The sequence below is a fragment of the Rhinatrema bivittatum genome, chromosome 4 (assembly GCF_901001135.1).
Source record: "Rhinatrema bivittatum chromosome 4, aRhiBiv1.1, whole genome shotgun sequence".
In the NCBI taxonomy this organism is placed as follows: Eukaryota; Metazoa; Chordata; class Amphibia; order Gymnophiona; family Rhinatrematidae; genus Rhinatrema; species Rhinatrema bivittatum.
The window spans coordinates 212,705,200-212,729,711 of NC_042618.1; the positions used below are offsets into that span (position 1 = coordinate 212,705,200).

Genomic DNA, 24,512 nt, shown 5'->3' on the forward strand with positions numbered 1-24,512 from the left:
TGTCCTGAAAACCAGATCTATTTGTGGCACTCCAGAACTGGAACCGTCTACCCCGGTCTATCCCATCATTCCCTCTGTGTTCCCCGAAAGGAATTTGATTTTCTCCCTTCTGAAACCATTCCACAGACACTATCACTTGTCACAACAAACCTCAGTATGCAATAACTTCTAGGGTATTTGGACCAGCTATCAATTTTGATGACAGAACTGTAAGAGAAAGTCTAAAGGGGAAATTATCAATTACAATTGTGGTAAATGGAGAAAAGGAGATTCATCAACTGAACGAGAGTCACAAGGGAAGCACAGAAGATAGTGTGTTTATATGATTCAGTCTCATATTCTTGGATTGGGGGGGGAGGGGCTGAGCCACATCCATAAATTTACGCAAACTCTGTTTACTCTGCCACAGTATAATATAACGCAGGGAGGTCAATTTTCAAAGCTTTTTAACTGCGTCTAAAAATTGTCCTCCCTCAATGCAGTTTTAAATTTTCATTTTGCTCCACAGCACTCATATCCTTTAACTATATTATGGAGCTGCTATTCTGGGGTGGGGGTGCCACGTTTGTGTTGGGGAAAAAAAGTGTGCATGTAGAGTGCATTTTCAAATCTTTGGACTTTTCCACAAAATTCTTCCCACAGAAAAAGAAGGAGCAATTGCATGTTCGTTGCACCTGCAGCAAGTTTAAAAGCAAAAGAATTTGCAAACATTCACAATGAAAAATTGTACAAAGCCCACATGTTAAAAAGTATGCAGGCTTTGTCCCAATGCAGACAATTGGAAAATCGCTACCATTAAATTTAGTGTCATCAGTAGGGACTGAATGAATGTTTTGAAAACTTGAGTGTCAACCGAAATTATTAGAGTTGGGAAAAGCAAGTTTGCTTACCTGTAGACAGGGCTCTCTGTCATAGAGAATGACAGCAGATAAAGACCCAAATGGTCCACCCAATCTGCCCAACAATTTGTTTAGTTTAGTGTTGTAACTAATGCTCTGCAAGGGTTACCCCCATGCTTTCCATTAAACCTCACGTTAGAACAGGTTACTGTGTTTCTTACATTCCATCCTCTAACTACCACATCTTTGTTTACCCAATGTCCTTTTGAATTCATTACCGCACTGTTCTTCACTACCTCTTTCAGAAGGTCATTCCATACATTTACCATCCTTTCTGTGAAGAAATATTTCCTGACATTGTTTCTGAGTCTACCCCCCTCACCCCAGCATTTCATAGCCATCTCCAGTTCTACATTTTCCTTTCTATCAGAAAAGGTTTGATTCACGTGTATCATTAATATCTTTCCGGTATTTAAAATCTGCATCATGGAGTCAGGCGATGCGATGATTTTAAGCGGTTATGCTGCTGTGGAGCTCTGGATGCCATCCCTACCATATCTGATCTCCAATTATTTTTTTTTCAAGAAATCCATATTTCAATGTTTTCAGAGCATCACAGTGTGCTCCAATTTTGGAAACTAAGCTATAATGGCTACAAAAAAAATGTTAAAAAAAAAAAAGACAAAGACATGCCTTATCTAGGAGAAAAAGGTGGCCCAACAGCAGAGATGACTCTGCACTGAGATATATGGATGAGGCCTCAACTGAGAAGGCAATGAATGCTGTTGTGGCCCTAAACAATGATGGACAAAATCCATGCACAACTTGCAATACTTAATTCAGCACTTGCTGATGGGAAGCACACTGATTCAGTGAAGCAGAGTTTTTTTTGCTGGTGAAGGGGTTATAAAAAAAAAAAAAGTCACCAGGTAAAAGGTGTAATGGATGAGAAAACTGACAAATTAGAAAACAGATTTTGGGGTAATTTGAAATTTGTTGGACTAGCTGAAAGTTTATTGTATCTGATCTAGTGTGCATGTTGGAGAATTGGTTTCCCACTGAATTAAGCCTACCTGACATGCAGGGGAAACTGCAGTTTGAGCAAACGCATAGTCCGAACAAAATCGGCATAGAAGAATAAACCGCATATGGTGTTAGTAAGATTCCCAAACTATATCCATAAAACTAACACTTTACAAGCATATAGGAAAAAGGAACTGAGCTTTCAAAGCAAAAGAGTCTTGATTTTTCAAGACTTTAATAAAGTTTCAGCCAGATGGAAGGATATTATCTCTCTGTTCGGAACTGGCTGCCTGAGACACTTCTCCCGTTTGTAGAAAGCCTTAATTGCATTTTTTCATTAGCCCACATAGGAGTTTTGGTGACTAATTGTTTTACCGAGTAGCTAAGAGTAGTGATGTCTACCCAGAAGAAAACTGTCGATTTAAAACAGTTTTCCTTCTCAAAACTTGGAGAAGAGCTGTGCAGCGCAGATTGAGACTTGGGGCCTATTGGAATGGCTGACAATGCCAGACCCTCGCAACTGCCGCCAGAGGATTCTGATTTACCATCGCAAGCCGAGTTCCGTGAATGGTTCTGCAACCTTTGTAAAGATATTCGAAATAATAAGGCTGACATTGCTAGAGATGGGGAGGCGCACGGATGAACATGGCACGACCTTCAGTGCTCACAAACTTCACATCAAAGATCTCCAGAAGCACTGTGAGGTGCTCCGGGACAACAACTCTCTCTATGAGAAATCAGAGGACATCGAGAATAGGTCTCGCCAGTGCAACCTCTGTTTTAGAGGTATAGCAGACTGCAAAGCCTTAATTTTCAATTCTGTGCCTTTTTGATGGATTCAGAGAGGCCTCGGCCTTCCCGCGCCTTGACGACATTGTGATTAAGCGGGCCCTGGGCATGTCGGTGATCAACCGTGCGACATTGTTGTTTGCTTTCACTCCTATTCTGCGAAGGAGCAAATCTTTTCTATTGCTAAGGAGGAGATTTGGGCTTGGGATTCACATCTTTTCTTCAAAGCTTACAATGACAACCAAACTCTCACAACAATACCTCAGCAACTGAACTCCCAAATGAACTTTAACTTGCTCAGTTTCCATGGACAACAATATTCCGAACCACCTCCAGCTGATAACTTATGTTCCCTTAGCTTGTTAACTTCCACATTATTACATCACTCCTCTTTACCCTACCTCTGTACTTTAACCTGACTGTATCTATTTCCACCCCCTCTCTATACTCTACCCTACCTTTACCTGGAAGTTGTTGCCTATATATAGATCCTCCTTTTGAAAATATGTAACCTTTATCCCCCTGTTGAAATATGTAAACCGTTGTGATGGCATTACTGAATGACTGTATATAAAACTCAACAAATAAATAAATCAAGTCGCTGTCTTCGCCGATTTATCTGCGGCCAAAATACGTAAGCACACAGAGATGAAGCCTGTAATATTGATATTTCAGAAAGAGAACTGCAAATAAGGGTGGCTATTCTCCTTTAGACTCGCATTCACCTTACAAGGAGTCACATACAAAGCAAAAACTCTCGGTGAGGCGGAGCCCATTTTGAAACAGCTGGGCTTTACAACTGCATCTTCCAACGTCTCTACTAATACAGCTTTGACATGCCATAAGGATCATCCACGTTGGCAGCGGGTGGAAAAAGGTGATCGCCAACTTCAGCAAAATTCAGGTGGATTTTGCAAGATTTCTTTATCTTTTTCAGATTTTCCCGATTTTCATCCCCTCAAATATGCTGAAACAGTGGCAGAAGTGTATTTGATTCCCTTTGGAAGAGGAGACCTCCTTGGGTATCAAGGCGGGTTCTCTATTTAAGGGTTCCCAATTTGGCATGGTATTACGCTGCCACCCAACTTCAGGCCATCTCGGATTGGCATCGTCGGGGGGGGGGGGGGGGGGGAAGAAATTGTGGGTCACTAGCAAGCAGAGTTTAGTGGGTATGATGCCTTTGTGTGCCTTAATTTGGCAACCGTCTACTACATGGCATCCTTTCCGGGAACATCCACTGACCACATCGAAGTTGTGGTCATAGTGGAAGATACCTCTTATTGGTCAGAGGAATTATTTTTATATTACTTCTTTAAATAATAATTGTGATTTTACCCCAGGCTGGTGTTTTCACAGTATAAGCTGTGGATGGACAGAGGGATTCTCACTTGTGGAAAGGTTTGGGAGGGTAATCATGTAATGGCTTCGCAATCTTTTAAAGATAAGTATTCCTTGGTTATCAAGACATTTCTACAATATGCACAACTGAGTCACTTTCTGAGTACCCCCACCATTGTTAATTACCTTGCCCTCTGTAGGACTCTCTTTGAAGGGTATTGCTTGCAGGAGGATAAGGTGAAGGGCATAATTTCTAAGACATTATAATTTACTAAATCTGATTTGGTGGAAAAGCTGTCCCATATTCAAGCTTGGGAGAGGTATGTTGGCTTGGTGTCAAAGGGAGATTGGGATATATTTCACAGAGTGGTAAAGAGTTCTATTTCAGTAAGTATTTTGGAAAATTCATACAAACTTCTGTTTAGGGGGTATCTGACACCGGTACATACATGCCAGATGTATCCACAGGCTTATTCTACTTGCTGGAGTCAGTGTTGGTGGGGGGGGGGGGGGGGGGGCTTTTCTATCACAATTGGTGGGACTGCCCCTTAACTTAAAGTTCTGGCAAGATGTTTTATGTCTTTGTGGAAACATTGAATGGGATACATTTGGAGCCTTGTGTGAAATCTGTTTTATTGAACTTTCCTCCCGCAAAAGTAATATTCATGTTCAACTGTCGATAAACCACATTTTTTTCTTCCTGCTAGGAATGATTGCTTCTCATTGGCGGATGGTCTCCGTGCCGCCTCAGTCCAAGGTGTTTAGTTGCTTGGACAGAGTGCACTTACTTAGCAAAATTACAGCTTATAAATCCCACACAATTACTAAGTTTAATTTGATATGGTCTTCCTGTGCCTGCTGGAAAGCCTCTCGATGAGGTTAATGATATAATTAATGGAGTATGTGTGGCCTTGTCGATGGAGAAGTGCTGGGGTTGGTGTGTACCATTTTCCCTGTTCATGTTTTCTCCCTGGTATCAGGTCTTTACAATGTGCTATTCTTTGTATTAATAATTTTTAGATTTTCTTGCATTAGTGATGACAAAGCAAAATTGCTTACCTTGTAATAGGTGTTATTCCAGGACAGCAGGATGTAGTCCTCACATATGGGTGACGTCACTGATGGAGTCCTATCACGGAAAACTTTCTGTCAAAGTTTCTAGAAACTTTTGACTGGCACACTAAGCCCACTGAGCATACCCAGCATGCCATGATCCCTCGAGCCACAGGGGTCTCCCTTCAGTCTCGTATGTAGTAATAAGCATTAGCAAAAATAAAATAATAAAACGTATCGGACCCAACTCCATGGGGTGGCGGGTGGGTTTTGTGAGGACTACATCCTGCTGTCCTGGGATAACACCTATTACAAGGTAAGCAATTTTGCTTTATCCCAGGACAAGCAGGATGCTAGTCCTCACATATGGGTGATTAGCAAGCTATAGGCTGAATCATTTTGTAGTGGACCAACACTGAAGTACTGTTGGAAAAAATTGAGGCAGCCTAAATCACAGCAGGTTGGATATAGAAGGCGTTGGGATTATGGGGGAAACAAGTTCTTTAAGACAGATTGTCCGTAGGCCGAATCCTGTCGCCCTTCTTTGTCCATGCAGTAATGAGCTGCGAAGGTGTGAAGAGAACTCCATGTTGCAGCTTTACATATGTCAGCTATTGGCACTGAACAATAGTGTGCTACTGAGGTTGACATTGCTCTTACTGAGTGCACCTTTACTTGCCCTTGGAGAGGAAGGCCTGCTTTTTCATAGCAGAACTCTATACAATCTGCAAGCCAGTTGGATAGATTTTGCTTGCCCACTGCGTTACCTGGTTTGTTTGGGTCAAAAGAAACAAAGTTGAGTGGATTTCCTATGGATTGTAGTGCAGTCTAGGTAATAGGCAAGTGCACGTTTACAGTCCAAGGTGTGCAAAGCCCTCTCACCTTGGTGAGAGTGAGGCTTTGGGAAGAAAGTGGGCAAGACTATGGACTGATTCAAGTGGAAGTCCGTAACTACCTTGGAAAGGAATTTTGGGTGTGTTCGGAGTACCACTCGGTCATGTAGGAATTTTGTATAGGGTGAGTATGTGACAAGTGCCTGTAACTCACTAACCCTTCCAGCATAAGTAATGGCTACTAGGAAGAGAGACTTCCATATAAGGAATTTAATATCGTAGGAATCCATGGATTCAAAAGGAGAATGCATGAGTCTTGTTAGTACTACATTAAGGTCCCATTCTGTGACTGGTGGCCGTAAAGGGGGTTTCAGGTGAATTAAACCTTTCAATAAATCTACTGACAAGGGGTCGCACTGATATTGGTGCATCCCCTATTGTATGATGGTAAGCCGAGATAGCACAGATGTACCCTTACGGATGAGGTCTGGAGACCAGAGTCTGAAAGGTGCCAGAGATAGTCTAACAGAGATGTTATGGGGCAAGAAAAGGGGTCAATACTTTTCTGTGCACACCACATGGTAAATCTTTTCCACTTCGAACTATAGTTTTTTTTTGTGTAGAAGGCTTACGTGAAGCTACAAGCACTTGAGAGACATTAGTTGAAAGATTGAGTGGTTGGAAGATTAAGCTTTCAACATCCAAGCTGTTAGAAATAGGGAATGGAGGTTAGGGTGACGCAACCTGCCCTGATCCTGAGTTATGAGAGTGGGAGTTGTATCCAGGCAAATCGGGTTCCTGATCCAGAGATCTAGAAGCATGGGGAACCACATTTGGCGAGGCCAATACGGGGCTATGAGTATCATGGACCCCTTGTCCTGTTGTAGCTTCACTAGAGTTTTGGTTATTATGTATCGGGGGATATGCGTATAGAAGACCTGAATTCCAGGGGCAAGCAAAGGTGTCCTTGGCTAACTAGTTTCTTGGTTTGTGGAGGCAGCAGAATCTGTCCACTTTGGTATTCAGCTCGGATGCAAAGAGGTCCACTGTTGGTTGACCCCAACGTTGAAATATCCTGGTCGCTACTAAAGGATCCAGGGACCACTTGTGAGGTTGGAACTGATGACTGAGGCTGTCTGCAACTACTCTGTGAATGCCTGCCAGATAAGTGGCCCGGAGAAACATGGAATGTGTCAGGGTCCAGTCCCAAATCTGTGCGGCTTCTTGACAAAGGAGATACGAGCCCGTACCTCCCTGTTTGTTCAGGTACCACATGGCTACTGTGTTGTCTGTCTGTATAAGAACAGTCTTGTGTGAAAGGCAGTCCTTGAACGAGCAGAGTTAGAAACTGATGGGCTGTCGCATGTTCCTTTGTGTGCAGAGATTTCGCTAATGAGGAGAGTGTCTCTGCGCGGTCCTCTGGGAGGAAGGCTCTTTATATTATGATGTTCAACTCTGCTCCGATGAATTGCAGTAGGCGAGATGGCATGAGGTGGGATTTCTGGTAGTTGATTAGGAATCCCAACGAGTGGAGCAGATTGATTGTGAGCCTGAGAGAGCTGAGAGCTCCTTTTCTTGACTGGCTTTTGATGAACCAGTCGTCCAGGTAAGGAAAGACATATATACTTTCTTTGTGCAAATGGGCCGCTGCTACCACTAGGCACTTTGTGAATACTCGGGGTGCTGAGGCCAGTCCGAATGGTAGAACCCGGAATTGGAAATGCTGATGACCCACCAGGAAGCGTAGAAATTTGCGTTGAGGAGAGAATATTGGAATGTGAGCATAAGCGTCTTGCAGATCCAGAGAACAGAGCCAATCTCCTGCTTGAAAAAGGGGAAGCATGTTGCCTAAGGAGACCATTCTGAATTTTTCTTTCTGTAGAAATTTATTGAGATTGCAGAGGTCTAAGATGGGACGTAGGCCTCCTGTTTTCTTTGGAATGAGGAAATAACGGGAGTAGAATCCTCTGCCCTGCTGAGGTCGGGGAACTGGTTCCACGGACCTGGTTCTCAGAAGGGTGGATAATTCTGTGTACAGGAGAGTGATATGATCTTTGTGTATCCAAAGAGACTTTGGTGGAGAGTCTTCTGGTACTGTGATAAAATCCAGTTGGTAACCTTGTGTTATAATGGATAGTACCCATTGATCTGTTGTTATGTTTGACCAATTGGGTTGAAAGAAAGAGACCCGACCTGATTCGGGATCGGGTTGGTGGAGTGGCTGCTGTCCTTTGGCAGGTTCTCAAAATCCTGATGCTGAGCCTGTCTGAGGAGCAGGTTGAGGCTTAGGTGCCCTTGGTTGCCTAGGCTGACTTCTCTGCGCTGGTCTGGATACCCTATTACGGGGTGCTGGTGGATAATACCTCCGTGATCTGTAATAGGGTTTTCTGGTGTCCTTTCTTACTGTTCTATGTGCAGAAGTTGGTGTTTCTGTTGGAACCGCAGCGAGTTGGTGCAGAGTTTCTGAATGTTCTTTTAGCTGCACCACTGCATCTTGAACTTTCCCCCCAAAAAGGCTGTCACCAGCCCAAGGCAGATCTGCTAACTTTTCCTGAATCTCAGGCCTGAGGTCAGAAGCCTTCAGCCAGGCCCACCTACAGGTACTGATGCCCGTTGCAGCCATCCTGGATGAGGTTTAAAAGCTATCATAGGCTGCACGGACTTCATGTATGCCTGCTTCTAGGCCCTTGTGTATGATGTCATTCACTGAGTCTTGATATTGTTGAGGTAAGGACTGAGATATTTGTTGCATCTGCTTCCAGAGATTGCATTGATACCGAATCATATATAGTTGATATGATGCTATCCTGGAGACAAGCATTGAACCCTGAAAAACCTTTCTGCCAAGAGTATCTAAGAACTTTTGTTCTTTGCCAGGAGGTGTCGATGAGTGGGGATGTATCCTCTGACTTCTTCTGGGCGGATTCTACCACCATAGATTGGTGTGGGAGTTGGGCCTTTTGGTAACCTGGAATATGCTGTACTAGGTAGGTGGCATCCATCCTCTTGTTCACCAGTGGGATTGAACAGGGGTGCTTCCCACAGCCTATGTTGTAGGTCAACCAGGACTTCATGGACTGGTATTGCTAAAACTTCTTTAGGAGGATCTACAAAATGCAAAGCCTCCAGCGTCTTCTGCCTGGAGTCCTCTTCTGCCACTAGCTGAAAAGCAATGATATCAGTCATCTCCTTTACAAAATTTGAAAAGGAGAGGTCCTCTGGAGGTGACTTCCTCCTTTCTTCAGGTTGGGATGGTTCAGACAGTATATCTTCTGATGAGGAATCAGTGTCTCCCTCCTCCCAGGTGTCTGATGAAGGGTGTCGTGGAGGAGTATTTATTTATTTATTTAAAATTTTTATATACCGACATTCATCAAGGATATCACATCGGTTCACAGTGTAACGCAAACAGACGCCAGGAGTGGCGCTTTACATCGAACAAATATAACCTGTTAACAAGAGAGTAATTGAAGGGGGGGAGATATAATGGGAGTATAACATTAAATATTATAAACAAGATTTGCAAGTATATACAATATGTACATTAATTGGGGATAATATGAAATATAAATTTAGGTAGACTATGAAGTGAGGGGGGGTAAGGGAGAGGGGAGGGAAAAGGAGGGGAGGGTGGCGTGGTGGAGAGGGATAGGGGAAATTAGGTGTATGCTTTAGCGAAAAGCCAGGTCTTAAGCTTCCGCTTGAAAGTTTTTAGGCATTCTTCTTGCCGTAGTTCGACTGGCATTATATTCCAGAGAGTCGGCCCGGCGATCGATAGCGCGCGGGCTCTAGTAGAAGTTAGTTTGTAGAGTTTAGGAGAGGGGATAGGCATGGTGGCGAGATGTGGGTGTCTAGTGGGCTTATTAGATTGGTGTAGGCGGAAGGATTCATTAAACCAGTTCATTTCAGGATTGTATAAGGCCTTGTGGATGAGAGAGAGAGCCTTATATTGTATGCGGGATGCTAGTGGGAGCCAATGCAGGTCTTTTAGAGCAGGTGTAATATGGTCATGTCTTCGTGAATTGGTCAAAATCCGGGCTGTTGTGTTTTGCAATATTTGAATAGGGTGGATGGCGTTGTTGGGTAGGCCGAGGAGGAGAGAATTGCAGTAGTCTGTTTTGGCGAAGATGGTGGTTTGTAGCACTGTACGGAAATCAGGGGGATGTAGTAAGGGTTTAAGTTTTTTTAGGGTGTGAAGTTTAAAGAAGCCATCTTTTAGTATGCTACTGATGAATTTCTTCAGCGTGAAGTGACCATCAAGGATAATTCCCAGATCACGGACTTGTTGGGCAATTGGGATATGAGAAGGGGGGGGGGGGGGGAAATCGGTTGGTTTTGGGGTGAGATGAGCATGATTTCAGTTTTTGTGGTGTTGAGAGCTAAGTGGATGGAAGATAGGAGATTGTTTATGGAATGGAGGGTGTCATTCCAGATATCCATGGTTTTCGATAGAGAGTCAGTGATGGGTATGAGCAGCTGAACGTCATCAGCGTACACATAGTGAGGGAGATTGAGGCTAGAAAGGAGGTAACAGAGGGGTAAGATGTAGATATTGAAGAGGGTTGAAGAAAGGGATGAACCTTGTGGGACACCTTGATTGAGGGGGATGGCCTTGGATACGTGATTTCCTAGCTGGATTTTGAACTCTCTGTTGCTGAGGTAGGAGTTGAACCAGTTGTGGGCAACACCTGTAATGCCAATTTCGGTTAACCGTTGTAGAAGAATGGGATGGCTGATGGTGTCAAATGCGGAAGAGATGTCGAGAAAGGCAAGAATGTAAGATTGCCCTTTCTCAAATCCTTTAAGAATATGGTCTGACAGGGAGAGTAGAAGAGTCTCAGTACTATGGGATTTCCAAAAACCGTACTGTGCGGAAGCAAGGATGTGATTATCCTCGAGGTATTCTGTAAGTTGTTTGTTGACAGTTTTCTCAAGGAGTTTAGATATGAAAGGAAGATTGGAAATGGGGCGATAATTAGCTAGATCAGAGGGGTCTAGTTTAGGCTTCTTTAGAATAGGTTTGACGATTGCCTGTTTAAGGGGGACTGGTACCTGCCCAGAGTTAATGGACAGGTTAATGATATTTGTTAAGGGTTTAGCAATAAGGTTAGGTATTGTAATTAGATGTTTAGTGGGTAGTGTGTCAGATGGGTGGGTGGAGGGTTTGGCTTTCTTGATAAGGGTTTCTATTTCTAGTGTTGAGGTGTAGTCTAGAGAGGAGAAAACTTTAGTATTGTTGCTAGTTTTTGTTTGGTTGAGGTCAAGTTCAAAGTGATTGAACGGTGTAGCAGAGGAGGTAAACTTGGATAGCAACTTATCTATTTTGGTTTGGAAGAATGTGGCAAGTTCTTCACATTTGGATTTGGCTACTTGATCTGGGATGTCGGGGGCTGCTGGCTTGGTAAGTGAGTTAACGTAATCGTATAGAACTTTAGGGTTGTATTGGAATTGGTGTATTTTGTTAGCGAAGAAATCTCGTTTCGTCGTGTTAAGTTTTTCGCTATACAGATGTAGGGAGGATTTAAATTGTGCCAGGTGTGTACGTGAAGGGTCATTGCTCCAGAGTAGAGTGAGGTATGAACAAAGGCATCGATGGCATTTGCAGTGGCATCGATTGAGGAGAAAAAGGCATCGATGGAGACACCGGAATTCTCGGCCCAGAAATTCCAGATGGCCCTGGAACGGGTTCAGGCTTGGGAGAAGCCCCGGAGGCATCATCTTCACTCCCGGGAATCGGAATTTTCGGTGTTGTTGGTTGTATCAGGAGAGCACCGATGAGGGCATTGAGCTTCAAGAGGATTGGTGCGAAGACTGAAAGATCCGGCGCCAGCAGCAGTGCAGGCATCGGCACAGACATCGGTAGTGGTATCGGCGTGGGTATCGGCTGAGATGGCGTCAATGGTTGAAGGTCTCTGACAGCGTCTTTGACTGCCTGGCGGATAAAACCATCCAGTTCCTCCCGTATAGCTGGTGAGGTCAGAGTAGCTATAGGGGGTGGCAGAGAAGGCAGAACCGGCACTTCCACAGGTCCCTGTGGTGGCTCGGTACCCGGCACCTTTACCGGTGGGGATCGCCTTGGAGTGAGAGGCATAGAGGGGTATTGCTGGCTCTTCCACTTGAGACCTTTTCGGCGATGGTTCTTTTGGCATCGACTGAGTTCTTGAAATCGATGCGACATCGGGTGTTGACATCAGTCAATGATGATGGCGATGCTTCTCCTAATACTCAGTGCTTTTTTTCTCAAGCCCCGATGTAGACTTTACCAATGACCGGGATGGAGTTGGTGATAATCGGTCACCAGAGCCGTCAGGGCGACGCTTTCGGATGACTAACATTTTAGCCGCTGCAGCCGGAGACGACTGAGTCGATGTCGACTTCGATGGTATTAGTTGAATATGGACGAGATGTTTCATCTTCTCCTGACGGGCTCGCCTGCCCTTGGCCATCATTTTGGCACATTGAGGACAGGAGGAAACATTATGAGATTCGCCTAAGCACAACACACACTCGACATGCGGGTCGGTGATAGACATAGTGTGAGGGCAGTTTGGGCATTTTTTAAAACCCTTTGCCATTATGAAGGTCGGACAGCCGTCGACGACCTTCTGACAGAAAAATTCTGTTTAACTGGAATAGGCCGGGAAAAAACAAGTACTCACCGGCTGGTGGAGACAGGGAGACCCCTATGAAGGGGTAAATTGAGAAATTTTAACTTTTTTCTCTAAGTGTTTTGTGTGAGAAAACACACAGGGCTCCTTCACCGCGATGCTAACTGCAGCGCGGAAAAATGAAGACTGAAGGGAGACCCCTGTGGCTCGAGGGATCATGGCATGCTGGGCATGCTCAGTGGGCTCAGTGTGCCAGTCAAAGTTTCTAGAAAAACTTTGATAGAAAGTTTTCCGTGATAGGGCTCCGTCCAGTGACGTCACCCATATGTGAGGACTATCATCATCCTGCTTGTCCTGGGATAATGACTTTTATCCAACCTTCTTCATAATGCAACTCACCAAAATTTGATTCACTCATGGACCTTTTTGAGCAAGATATCTGTTTCCAGTCTACATAAAATTTCTTCTAAATTTGAATCCTCAAGGAATTATGAGAATGCCTGCTGATGTATGGAAAAAAGATTTTTGAGTTTTTGACCTTAAGGAAAAAACCCTTTATAAATGTAATACATTTATATTTAAAAGTTACTCCAAATATTAAATTAAAATAATTACAATTTATTTTCCACAGAATTATTTTTCACCATTGAGGATGTATAGGGTTGGACTTGTTAAATCTGCTTTGTTGTTTAGTGGTATAAAGTACCTAGAGCAGCACACTTTACTTATAGGAATGTCCAAAAATCCAATCCTTTTGGAGAAGTATTGTTCATGACTTGGGTATGGTAACTGGCAAGAAAAAAAAAATCTGCTGTGTTTTGTTTATTAAATCATTTAGTTCATAATTTTATAAGTTAGGGCTGTTCAGCTTGGAGAAGAGACGGCTGAGAAGGGGAACACGATGGAGGTCTACAAAATCATGAGAGGGCTAAAAAGGGTAAAAGTGAATCGGTTATTTATTCTTCGGATAACAGAAGGACTGGGGGGGGGGGGGGGACGACGACTCCATGAAGTTAAAACAAATGGGAGAAAATTCTTCTTCACTCAATGCACAATGAAGTTCTGGAATTCATTGCCAGAGGATGTGGTTAAGGCAACTAGTGTAGCTGGGTTTAAAAAAGGTCTGAACAAGTTCCTGGAGAAGTCCATAAACTGCTATTAATCAACAGGGAATAGCAACTGCTAATTACTGGCATTAGTAGCATAGGATCTATTTAATGTTTGGATACTTGCCAGGTACTTGTAACTTGGACTGACCACTGTTGGAGACAGGACACAGGGCCTGATAGACACTTGGTCTGACCCAGTATGGCATATTTTATGTTCTTAATTTTTAGAAGAGTGTTTGTGAGGAGCTAGCTAAACTAAAAGTAGATAAAATGATGTTACTAGATGGGAAATATCTGTGCTTGCTGCTCCGCTGACTGACCTTTTCAGAGCTGGGAATAATTCCAGGGTACTGGAAACAGGCAGATGTGGCTCCTCTTCAGACTGGTTAGCTTGACCAGTGGTAAGTTAAGTAACTGCATCGCTGCTAAAACAGAGGATAGTGCAGTTTTTGTTATCCAATGAACTACTAGATCCAAAGGCACCATGGTTTTACCAGGATGTAGGTCTTGCCAGACAAATCTGATCAATTTCTTTGAGTGACCGAGAGTTGGAAAAAGGCAGAGCATTAGTTGTAGTATACTTGGATTTCAATAAGGCCTGTGACATGATTCTGCAAAAGAAAAAATAAGGACCCTAAAGTGACTGACTGGATTAGAAACTGGTTGAGTGGGAGGCAACAAATGGTAGTGGAAAATGGTGTTCACACCCAGCAGAGGGACTTACTACCCGCATGCCAATACTCTTATAAATGAAGTTGCAGAAGAGCTATCGGAACAAGTTTGCTTTTTGTGGATGATACCAAAACCTGCAACACTGTAGACAGCCAGAAAAGTGTGGAAAACATAAGGAGGGATCTAGAAAAACTTGAGGAATGGTCCAGAGTCTGGCAGCGAAGATTTAATGCTGAAAGAAATGCAGGGTCATGCATTTGGGCCGCAAAAAACCAAGGGAGCATTTTGATTTTGAAGACAGTTTTATCAAGTTTTATCATTTTTACATAAATCTTATTAGTATAGTGGGTGAAATTCTTCTATGCAAGAAAGAAGAGGATCTGGAGGTGATCATATTTGATTATCTCAAGGTGGCAAAATAGATGGATAAGGCAACGGCAAAAGCCAGAAAGATGCTTGGCTGCATAGAGAGGTGGGTCTCTTTCAACAGAAAGAAGGCCCTGGAATGAGGGGGTCAGGGTATGAGGATGAAGGTGTATAGACTCAAGAATAATAAAGGAAATATTTCTTTATAGAATGGGTGGCGAATGCACAGAACAGCCTCCCAGTGACAGTGGTGGAGAAAAGGACAAGAACAGTAACTATATTTAAGAAAGCATGGGACAATAGGGGATCTCTGAAATAAAGGTAGGGACTGGATCGTAGAGTTGAGCAGTTGGTGTAGACGGAAAGAACAGAGAGATAGGTCACATTGTCTTCTGCCATCATGTTTCTATGTTTCTAACAAGACAAACTTTTCCTCCTAACCCTGCTTCAATATTTCTCAAAGCTACAGAACCAAAATCATCCCCAAGACCAATGCCTGAAACATTCCACCAATTTTTCTTCTGCCATTATAGTGAATTCTATTTACTATCATTTCACCTATCTCTCCACAAATTTCTAATCCAGTGCACCACCTAAACTGCTTAGTTTATTTAGGAGCCTGCTATGTGGGACAATATCAAAGTATACCACATGCAGCATTTGCCTCAACCTAATTCTCTGGTCACCTAACTAAAGATGTGCACCATATTCGGACAATCTCCAACTAGTAAAACTATGCTGCCTTGAATCCTGTAGCTCACTGCTTTCAGGATTTCCATTATCCTTTGCTTCAGAAGATTTCCATTAATTTTTCTCATAAAGTTTGTAGTTTCCGGCCTCCTTCATATTACCGCTTTTATAAAATAGGCACATTCTCCACCTTCATGGAGCCAGACCTGACTCCAAAAACCTATTCAATAGGTCCTTCAGCAAACTTGCTTGACCTTTATTATCCTAGGAAGTATCTCATCTTGTCCCAAGGCTTCATTTATTTTCAGGTCTCTCTACGGTCACGCTAACTATCTTCTGTAAAAGGAGCAGCATCCATCCTATTATATACAAATCCTTACCAACAATCAATGGTCCTTTTCCAATACCTTTTTTTAGTGAATACCAAATAGCAGTATTTGTATAGCATTTCTAGTTTTTCTTGTCCTGTTTCCTCCCCCCCCGCCCCCCACACTTCTCCTCTTATCTTATCTCTGCCCTCCCTCCTTTTTTATTCACAGTTTTCTATGTCTAAACGTCACTTCCCCTTTGCCCCACACTATGGCATATATTATCCATGCTATAAAAAAACAAAGATTCACCAGCAGGGTTTGTAGAAGCACTAAGCAACCGCCTAGATCACTGGAAGTTTGGGGGCGATGGCCTACTGTTCCCACCAGTAGTGCTTCCTGCTTTCCTCTGAGGCCATATACCCTATACTGCTGCTGATGGACAGATAGATGCATAGGCCTATGCCTGGGGAATTGCTTTTTGTTGAGGGTGTGCTCCCTCATCCCAGTATTATATTGAAGGAGCATCAATATTTTAAACTCTTGGGACCCAGGGGTGAATCCTGTCTTGGCCACAAGTAAATCTGTGGCTAGTGAACAGGGCCAGTCCAAGGGTCTCAAGTGCCCTAGGCATCTCTGTCTCTCTCTCTCTCTAATGCTGCTTACTTCCAACACGTGCAGCCGGCCACTGCTCCTACTCCGCCTCCATCTGGCCCTGCGGGACATACTCCTAATGGCCGCACAAACTGATCATTGCTGCTCATTCTATTTCCTTCCATTGCTTGTCACCGTGCACAGTAACAGGACTTGGAAAGAGGCAGAAGCAGCATCACAGAAGAGAAGCTTTTCCTACCTATTTTCAGGGCTGCTTACATTGGTGGAATTTACAGACCACAAGGAAAAGATTGAAAGAGAAACAGAGAAGGAGGAGCACAAGTAGATCCAAGGAGCTATGAGAAGCTCGGGGGGGGGGGGGGGGGCATTATTCAATATTTTCTGATCATGCAAAAATTAAAAAAAAAAAAAAAAAAACCAACCTGCTGTATTTGTGTCAGGTAAAGGCAAGCAACAAAGGAGGGGTTTTTTTGCATTTCTTTCTGCTTACCTTCTGTGTGGCACCTACCTGGTGATTTCTATTACTAGCATATGTACCAGAAAATTATAAAAGATATAGCAAATGTTGCTTACCTGTAACATGTGTTCTCACAGGACAGCAGGATGTTAGTCCTCACATATGGGTGACATCACAGGATGAAGCCCAATCACGGAACACTTTTGTCAAAGTTTCCAGAACTTTGACTGGCCCCTACTGGGCATGACCAGCATGGCACCAACCCTGCAGCCAGCAGGGGTCCCCCTTCAGTCTTAATTGAAAGTTATAGGCAGTGCCAAAAAATAAAACAAAACGTTACGAACCCAACACTGCGGGGCAGCGGGCGGGTTTCGTGAGGACTAACATCCTGCTGTCCTGTGAGAACACCTGTTACAGGTAAGCAACATTTGCTTTCTCACAGGACAAGCAGGATGGTAGTCCTCACATATGGGTGAGTACCAAGCTGAGGATGTCCGCCGAACATTTATTTATTTATTTTATTTATTTCTTTTGTATACCGACATTCGATCGAGATATCACATCGGTTTCCAGAAAACAGGTTGAATAGAGCCGGAGCTGCCCTATTTTACATTGTAACAAGAGAACAGTTGATTAAACAATAAATATAAGGAACATTGTAACATATGAATAAAATTAGAATTAAATATTAGTGGGTATATAGAAATGGCAAATAGCCTATATACAATATGTACAATATGACTTGGTTATGAGTAGGGTGGGGGACAGGGAAGAGGGAGGTTACGAGAAGGGTGGGGGACAGGGAAAAGGGAGGATAGAGAAGGGGGGAGGGGTTATGCGTTCATGCAGAGTAGAAGTTATGCGGTAAGGCTTTCAAGAGCGTTTATTATAGGATGTTGGGGTTCAGGAGGGAATGCTTTCAAGAACAGCCATGTTTTGAGCTGTTTTTTTAAAGACTTGCGGTGAGGGTTCGTTTCTGAGCTGTGGGGGGAGGGAGTTCCAGAGGGTAGGGCCAGCTATTGTAATGGCTCGTTTGCGTGTTGTATTGAGGTGAGCATTTTTAAGAGTTGGGATGGAGAGGAGACCTGAGTTGGTGGATCTGAGATTTCTTTGTGTGAAATATGGTTGGATGTTGTTGTTTAGCCAGACCATTCTGTTGTTGTTTATTTTTTTGTGAAGAAGGGTGAGGGTTTTATACTGGATTCTTTGTGTGATGGGCAGCCAGTGGAGGTCTTTGAGAGTGGGTGTGATGTGGGAGGATTTTCTGTGATTGGTGATAATTCTGGCGGCGTCGTTTTGTAGAACTTGTAGGGGCTTGATGTGGATTTCAGGAAGTCCAAGGAGGAGGGAGTTGCAGTAGTCGAGTTTTGAGAAAATAATTGATTGTAGTACTGTTCGGAAATCATGCAGTTGGAGGAGAGGTTTGAGTTTTTTAAGTGTTTGAAGTTTGAAAAATCCATCTTTGATTATATTGGAGATGTGTCGTTTAAAGTTGAGTTGGCTGTCGATGGTTACTCCTAGGTTTTTTGTGGATGGTGTGAGTGAGGTTCTTGATAAGTTTGGCATCCCAGTGTTGTTTGCGCTTCCTGTGTTGTTTGAGGGGGTGCTCTCGAGGGGGGAAGCGGGACGGTCGTCCTGGATGTGAATGATTTCTGTTTTGGCTTGGTTGAGGCAGAGAGATAGTTGTGATAGCAGTTGAGATAAATTTGAACTGAGTTTGTTCCATCTTTCCATGGTGAGTTCAATGGATTTGGTGATGGGGAGGAGAATTTGAATGTCGTCTGCATAAACGAAGTAGGTGAGGTTGGCATCAGAGAGGTATTTGCATAGTGGGAGGAGGTAGATGTTGAAGAGGGTCGAGGATAGTGAAGAACCTTGAGGGACGCCATGGGTGAGGGGCACTTGGGAGGATTCAGAAGAGTTTGTCTTGACAATGAAGGATCTGTTAGAGAGGTATGATTTGAACCAGTTGAGGGTAGTGTCTTGCAGACCGATCTCTTTAAGTCTGGTGAGGAGAGTTCTGTGGTTGATGGTGTCAAATGCGGCTGATATATCGAGGAGGATCAGTAGAAATGTCTTGCCACTGTCTCGGCCTCTGAGGATGGTGTCGGTGAGGGAGAGGAGGAGAGTTTCTGTGCTGTAGAGTTTTCTGAAGCCGTGCTGTGTTGGATGGAGAAGATTGTGGGCGTCGAGGTGGTCTGTGAGTTGATTGTTGACAGTTTTCTCGATGATTTTTGCTAGGAATGGGAGGTTGGCGACTGGTCTGTAGTTTGGCAGGATCAGATTTGTCGAGTTGCGGTTTTTTTTTATGATAGGTTTGATGATGGCGTTTTTGAGTTTGTCTGGGAAGATTCCTTGTTCGAGGGATAGGTTGATGATTTGGGTTATAGGTTTGGCAATAATCTCTCTGATGAGTTTTAGGGTTTTGATGGGGATGGAGTCTACGGGGTGGGATGCTGGTTTGGTTTTTTTGATGAAGGGTTCAATTTCTGTAGATGCAACAGGAGTGAATTGGGTCCAAATGTGGATGGGAGGAGGGATATTTGTTGAGTCGTTGTGGGAATGGGGAATCTTGGCAATGATGTTGTCGACTTTGTCCTTGAAGAATTGAGCTAGTTTGTCACTGGAGATGTTGTTGGAGTTTGGCATTGTGTCATTCTGGATTGGGTTGGTGAGTTCTTTGACGTATGAGAAGAGGGTCCTCGGGTTGAATTGGTATTCATGAATTCTGGATGTGTAGAAATTGCGCTTTGCTGTGTTGAGGTCAGCTGTATATTTGTGTAGAAGTGTTCTATATTTGTCTTTCAGGTTTGGTGTAGGTGTTCGTCTCCATTGTTTTTCGGTTTGTCTGAGCATTCGTTTGGATGTTTTCAGTTCGGGGGTGTACCAAGGAGCATTTTGTTTAGTAGATGATCTGATTTCCTTTTTTATTGTGGGGCATAATGTGTTGGCTATGTCAGCGTTGATGGAGATCCAGGAGTCTGTAGCTGAGTTGGCATCATGTAGGTTGATTGTTTTTAGTGCTTCCGGGAGTAGCTCTGCTAGGTCTTCACTGGAGCAAGGTTTGGTGTATTCAATGAAGCAGGAGTCTGTTTTTGCTGTGTTCGATTGATGTTGGAGCTTGGCTTGAATGAGGTAGTGGTCGGACCATGGAGTTGGAGTAGTAGTGGGTGATTCAGTTGTAGATATTTTATTGTTAATGAAAATTAAATCAAGGGTGTGCCCAGATTTCTGAGTGGGGGTGGTAATGATTTGGGAGAATCCGAGAGCTGTCATGGAAGATAGGAGGAGTTCGCAGGTGGGAGTTGTTGGTTGGGTGTCAATATGGAGATTGAAGTCTCCTAGTATGATGGCTGGTTCTTGTAGGTTGATGTGTGATGTGATGGCTTCGATCAGGGGGGAGAGGTTGTGTTGTAGGCAGCCGGGAGGAGCATAGAGGAGGAGTATTTGTAGATGTTTTGATTTAAATAGGTTAGTCTCGAAAGGAGGGGGTAGGTTTAGGGGGAAAGAGGAGAATTTAAGTTTTTTGTGGGCTAGGAATAGTAGTCCACCTCCCTTTCTTTTGCTCCTAGGTATGGAGAATATGTTGTATGTGTTTCTGGGCAGTTGATTGAGTAGGACTGTGTCAGTGTGTTTGAGCCATGATTCAGTTATGCAGAATATGTCTGGGTGGTAGTCTGAGAGCAGGTCATGAATGATTGGGATTTTTTTGGTGATAGACTGTGCATTGATGAGTAGTAGAGTGATGAGTTGGCGTGCAACAGGCACAACAACCGGGGTGGAATTTGGTAGAGGGCATCCTGAACCCCACCGGGCAGGCGGAAGGGTGTTGGTACGTCACTTTGGAAATAGGTTACAAAGGACAGACTGGCCGAAGATGGAATCTTGTCTTCTGGCTTTGTCCAAGCAATAAGTGGGCTGCGAAAGTGTGGAGAGAACTCCAGGTGGCAGCCCTGCAAATGTCAGGAAGCGGCACCGATCATAGGTGTGCTACTGAAGTCGCCATGGCCCTCACAGAGTGTGCTTTAACACAGTCTTGAAAAGGAATGCCTGCTTGCTGATAGCAAAAAGATATGCAGTCTGCCAACCAGGAGGAGAGAGTCTGCTTATCCACAGGGCGCCCTAATTTGTTGGGATGGAAAGAGACGAATAACTGAGTGCTCTTCCTGTGGGCAACTGTACGGTCTAGGTAGAACCCTAGAGCCCGTTTACAGTCAAGGGTATGCAGAGCCTGTTCCCCTGGATTGGAGTGGGGTCTGGGAAAGAAGATAGGTAGTATGATGGATTGATTAATGTGACACTCCGAAACTACCTTAGGTAAGAACTTAGGGTGAGTGCGGAGTACCGCCCGGTCCTGCAGGAGTTTAGTGTAAGGCGGATAGGTAACTAGGGCCTGTAACTCACTAACCCTGCGAGTTGAAGTGATAGCCAAAAGGAAAAAAAAAGTGTGTTTGCTGTGAATGAGGGAGCAGTAATTGTCCACTTTGTGGTTCTGAGGGGACGCAAAGAGGTCTGTCTGGGGATAACCCCATTGTTGGAAGATGAAGGTCGCTATCGAGGGGTTGAGAGACCACTCGTGTGGTTGGAAGACACGACTCAGCTAGTCTGCCAAGAATTGTGCACTCCCGGCAAGTAGGTGGCCCTGAGGTACATCGAGTGGGAGAGCGCTTCCGCCCAAATCTGCGTAGCTTCCTAACACAGAAGGAAGGAGCCTGTGCCTCCTTGCTTGTTGATGTACCACATGGCCACCTGGTTGTCAGTCTGAATCAGGATGACGTGATTTGATAGGCAATCCTGAAAAGCTCTGAGAGCATATTGCATTGCTCGAAGCTCCAGGAAATTTATCTGGTGTTTGGCTTCCTCTGGAGACCAAGATCCTTGTGTCTGCAGATCGTTCACATGGGCTCCCCACCCGCGGTTGGAAGCAGTGGTGAGAATGAGTTGAGGATCTGGTAGTTGAAAGGGCAGTCCCTGGAGGAGATTGTTCTGATCTTTCCACCAGGTGAGAGACAGACGGAGTGAGTCGGTGATGTGGACAATGGTCGACAGAGGCTGAGTAGCTTGAATCCATTGTGACCTCAGAGTCCAATGCATGAGCCTCATGACCAGGCGGGCCATTGGTGTGACATGGACTGAGGAAGCCATGAGTCCGAGAAGGACGAGGAATTGCCGAGCTGTTGCTGTATACTGAGACTGCAACTGGTGAGCGAGAGACACGAGGGTTAGCACTCGTTGAGGTAGAAAGGCTTTTGCCTGCAAGGTGTCCAAGTCTGCCCCAATGAACGACAAGGTTTGAGACGGGACTAAATAGGATTTCTCGTAAATGACGAGAAATCCTAGAGAAATTAGAGTGTGTAGGGTCAAATCCAGGGACGACCGAGCGGCTTGCTGGGTTGGGGCCCTGATTAACCAGTCGTCCAGATAGGGGTAGACGTAACACCTTCTTTCCTGAGGAAAGCTGTGACAACTACGAGACATTTGGTAAAGACTCTTGGTGCCGATGCTAGGCCGAATGGAAGCACTCTGTATTGATAGTGCTTTGGGCCTACTAAAAACCTGAGGTACTTGCGATGAGCTGGAGATATCGCAATGTGGGTGTATGCGTCCTGGAGGTCCAGAGAGCAGAGCCAGTCTCCTCTTTGCAGAAGAGGTAGAAGCGAGCCCAAGGTTACCATCTTGAACTTTTCCCGCTGGAGGTACTTGTTGAGGGCATGTAGGTCCAGAATTGGACGAAGCCCCCCGGATTTTTTGGGGATCAAAAAGTACTGGGAATAGAACCCTAGGCCTTGCTGCAAAAGTGGGACGGGTTCTATTGCTCTTAACTGGAGAAGAAGGGAAACCTCCTGCTCCAGAAGGAGAGAGTGGTCGGGTACTCTCCACGCTTGCAGAGGTGGTGAGTCCAGTGGAAGAGCAAGAAAGTTTAGGCAGTAACCATGAGCAATGATTGCTAGCACCCATTGGTCGGTTGTGATTGATTGCCACATGCTGTGAAAGTGGCACAATCGACCTCCCACTGGTATGCTTGGCAGAGGAATCAGGCTGCTACTCTCCAAGGGAAAGTCAAAAACCTGAAGCAGGCCCCGGCTGGGGAGCTGCTTGCGGCTTTTGCTTCCGGGCCTGGCGAGGCTGAGGTTTTTGATAAGGTCTCGTAGTTCGGGACCTTGGTGGTGGAGGATAGTACTTCCTTGGGCGGAAGAATGACTTCTTAAGAGTCCTTCCTGAAGGGCTGTCTAGGGGGGAAGTCAGAAGGTATCGATGAGAGCTGTTTGAGGGTCTCATGATGGTCCTTTAATTCAGCCACTATTTGCTGAATCTGTTCATCGAACAGATTGTCTCCTATACAAGGCAGGTCAGAGAGCCTGTCTTGTACTTCTGGGCGAAGGTCAGAAGATTTGAGCCAGGCCCAGCGTCTTGCCGAAATGGCAGTTGCAGACACTCTAGTAGAGGTGTCGAAGATATCGTAAGCTGTTCTTATCTCATGCTTTCCTGCTTCAAACCCCTTGTTGACAAGGATTTGAAGCTGTTCTTGGAATTGGTCAGGCAGGGTTTCAGAGAAGTCCTGTATTTGCTTGAAAATGACCCTGTTGTATTGGGTCATGTACAGCTGGTAAGAAGCAATTCTGGAGATGAACATGGCCCCTTGGAACACTCGTCGACCAATATTGTCTAGGAACTTGTGTTCCTTAACAGGAGGGGTAGAGGAGTGAGGCTTTGTCTTTTTTGCTTTCTTTTGAGCCGATTCTACCACAACTGAGTGGTGGTCGAGCTGAGATTTTTGAACGCCAGGGGCTGACTGCACTAAATAGGTAGTGTCAGCCTTTCTGTGTACTGGAGCAATGGATCCAGGGTTTTCCCAGTTTTTTTTTAGGAGGTCAAGAAGAACTTGATGAATGGGAATAGAAGTGATCACTTTAGGGGCATCCAGGAACTGGAGAAGCTCCATCATCTGGTGCCTATCATCCTGCTCCGTTTGAAGCTGAAAGGGACCAAGTCAGACATTTCCTTCACAAAATTAATGAAAGAAAGGTCCTCTGGAGGAGAACGCTTTCTTTCAGTAGGAGAAGAGGGAGGTGAAGGTAAGTCATCGGAGTCTGTGGAAGTATCATCACCCCAGGTGTCATAAGGATCAGCTGGCTGACCTATAGGACAAGAAGGGGGTTGGATACCGAAGGGCCCGGCTGAGGCTCCGAGAAAATCGAAGGAATCACCAGGGGCACCGTGGACGCCCTGGAGGGCATTGGTGCCGGCATCGAAGGTGCCGATGTCGTCCCTCGCCACCGATGAATGAATCGGTGGCGAGGGACGACATGGCATCGATGGCTGAGGCAATACCCCCGAAGGAGGAATGCGGAACAGTGTTTCTCCTCCCGATGAAGCTGTCAACGGGGAGCGCACTGGAGCCATCGGAGACCCAGGAATCACCGGTGGAAGGGCGGTCATGAGCGCCTCCCATCTGGGACAGCAGCGGTGCCAGCGCTGCTGGAATCGGGTCGGTGACCGGTTCCACTCTCGGTGCCGGTGTCTGTGCCGGAGGAACCCGGAACCGTTTCATCGCCTTGTCGATGGCCTCCTGGACCAGCCGGTCCAGTTCTTCCCGGAGACCTGGAGCAAGCAGCCCCGGCTCCGTGACGGAAGAGGGAGGCGGAGGCACAGTCGGAGGGACAACCTTTACAGGCGGAATCGCGACTCCCAAACCCCGATCTGGTGAGGGTGGCCTCGATGTCCCGGTCACGGGAATGGTCGGTGCCGTTCCTGGACGGGGCTTCTTTGATGGTGGCGAGGTCGATGATTTCGCTCCCTCGACGGTCCAAG

General features: G+C 45.0%; 1 protein-coding gene across 2 annotated transcripts in view; it reads right to left on the reverse strand.

Moving 5' to 3' along the window:
* Window positions 1-24,512, reverse strand: part of IP6K1 (inositol hexakisphosphate kinase 1) — a 124,127-nt gene that overhangs the window by 59,424 nt on the left and 40,191 nt on the right. The gene's annotated exons all lie outside the window — the stretch shown is intronic.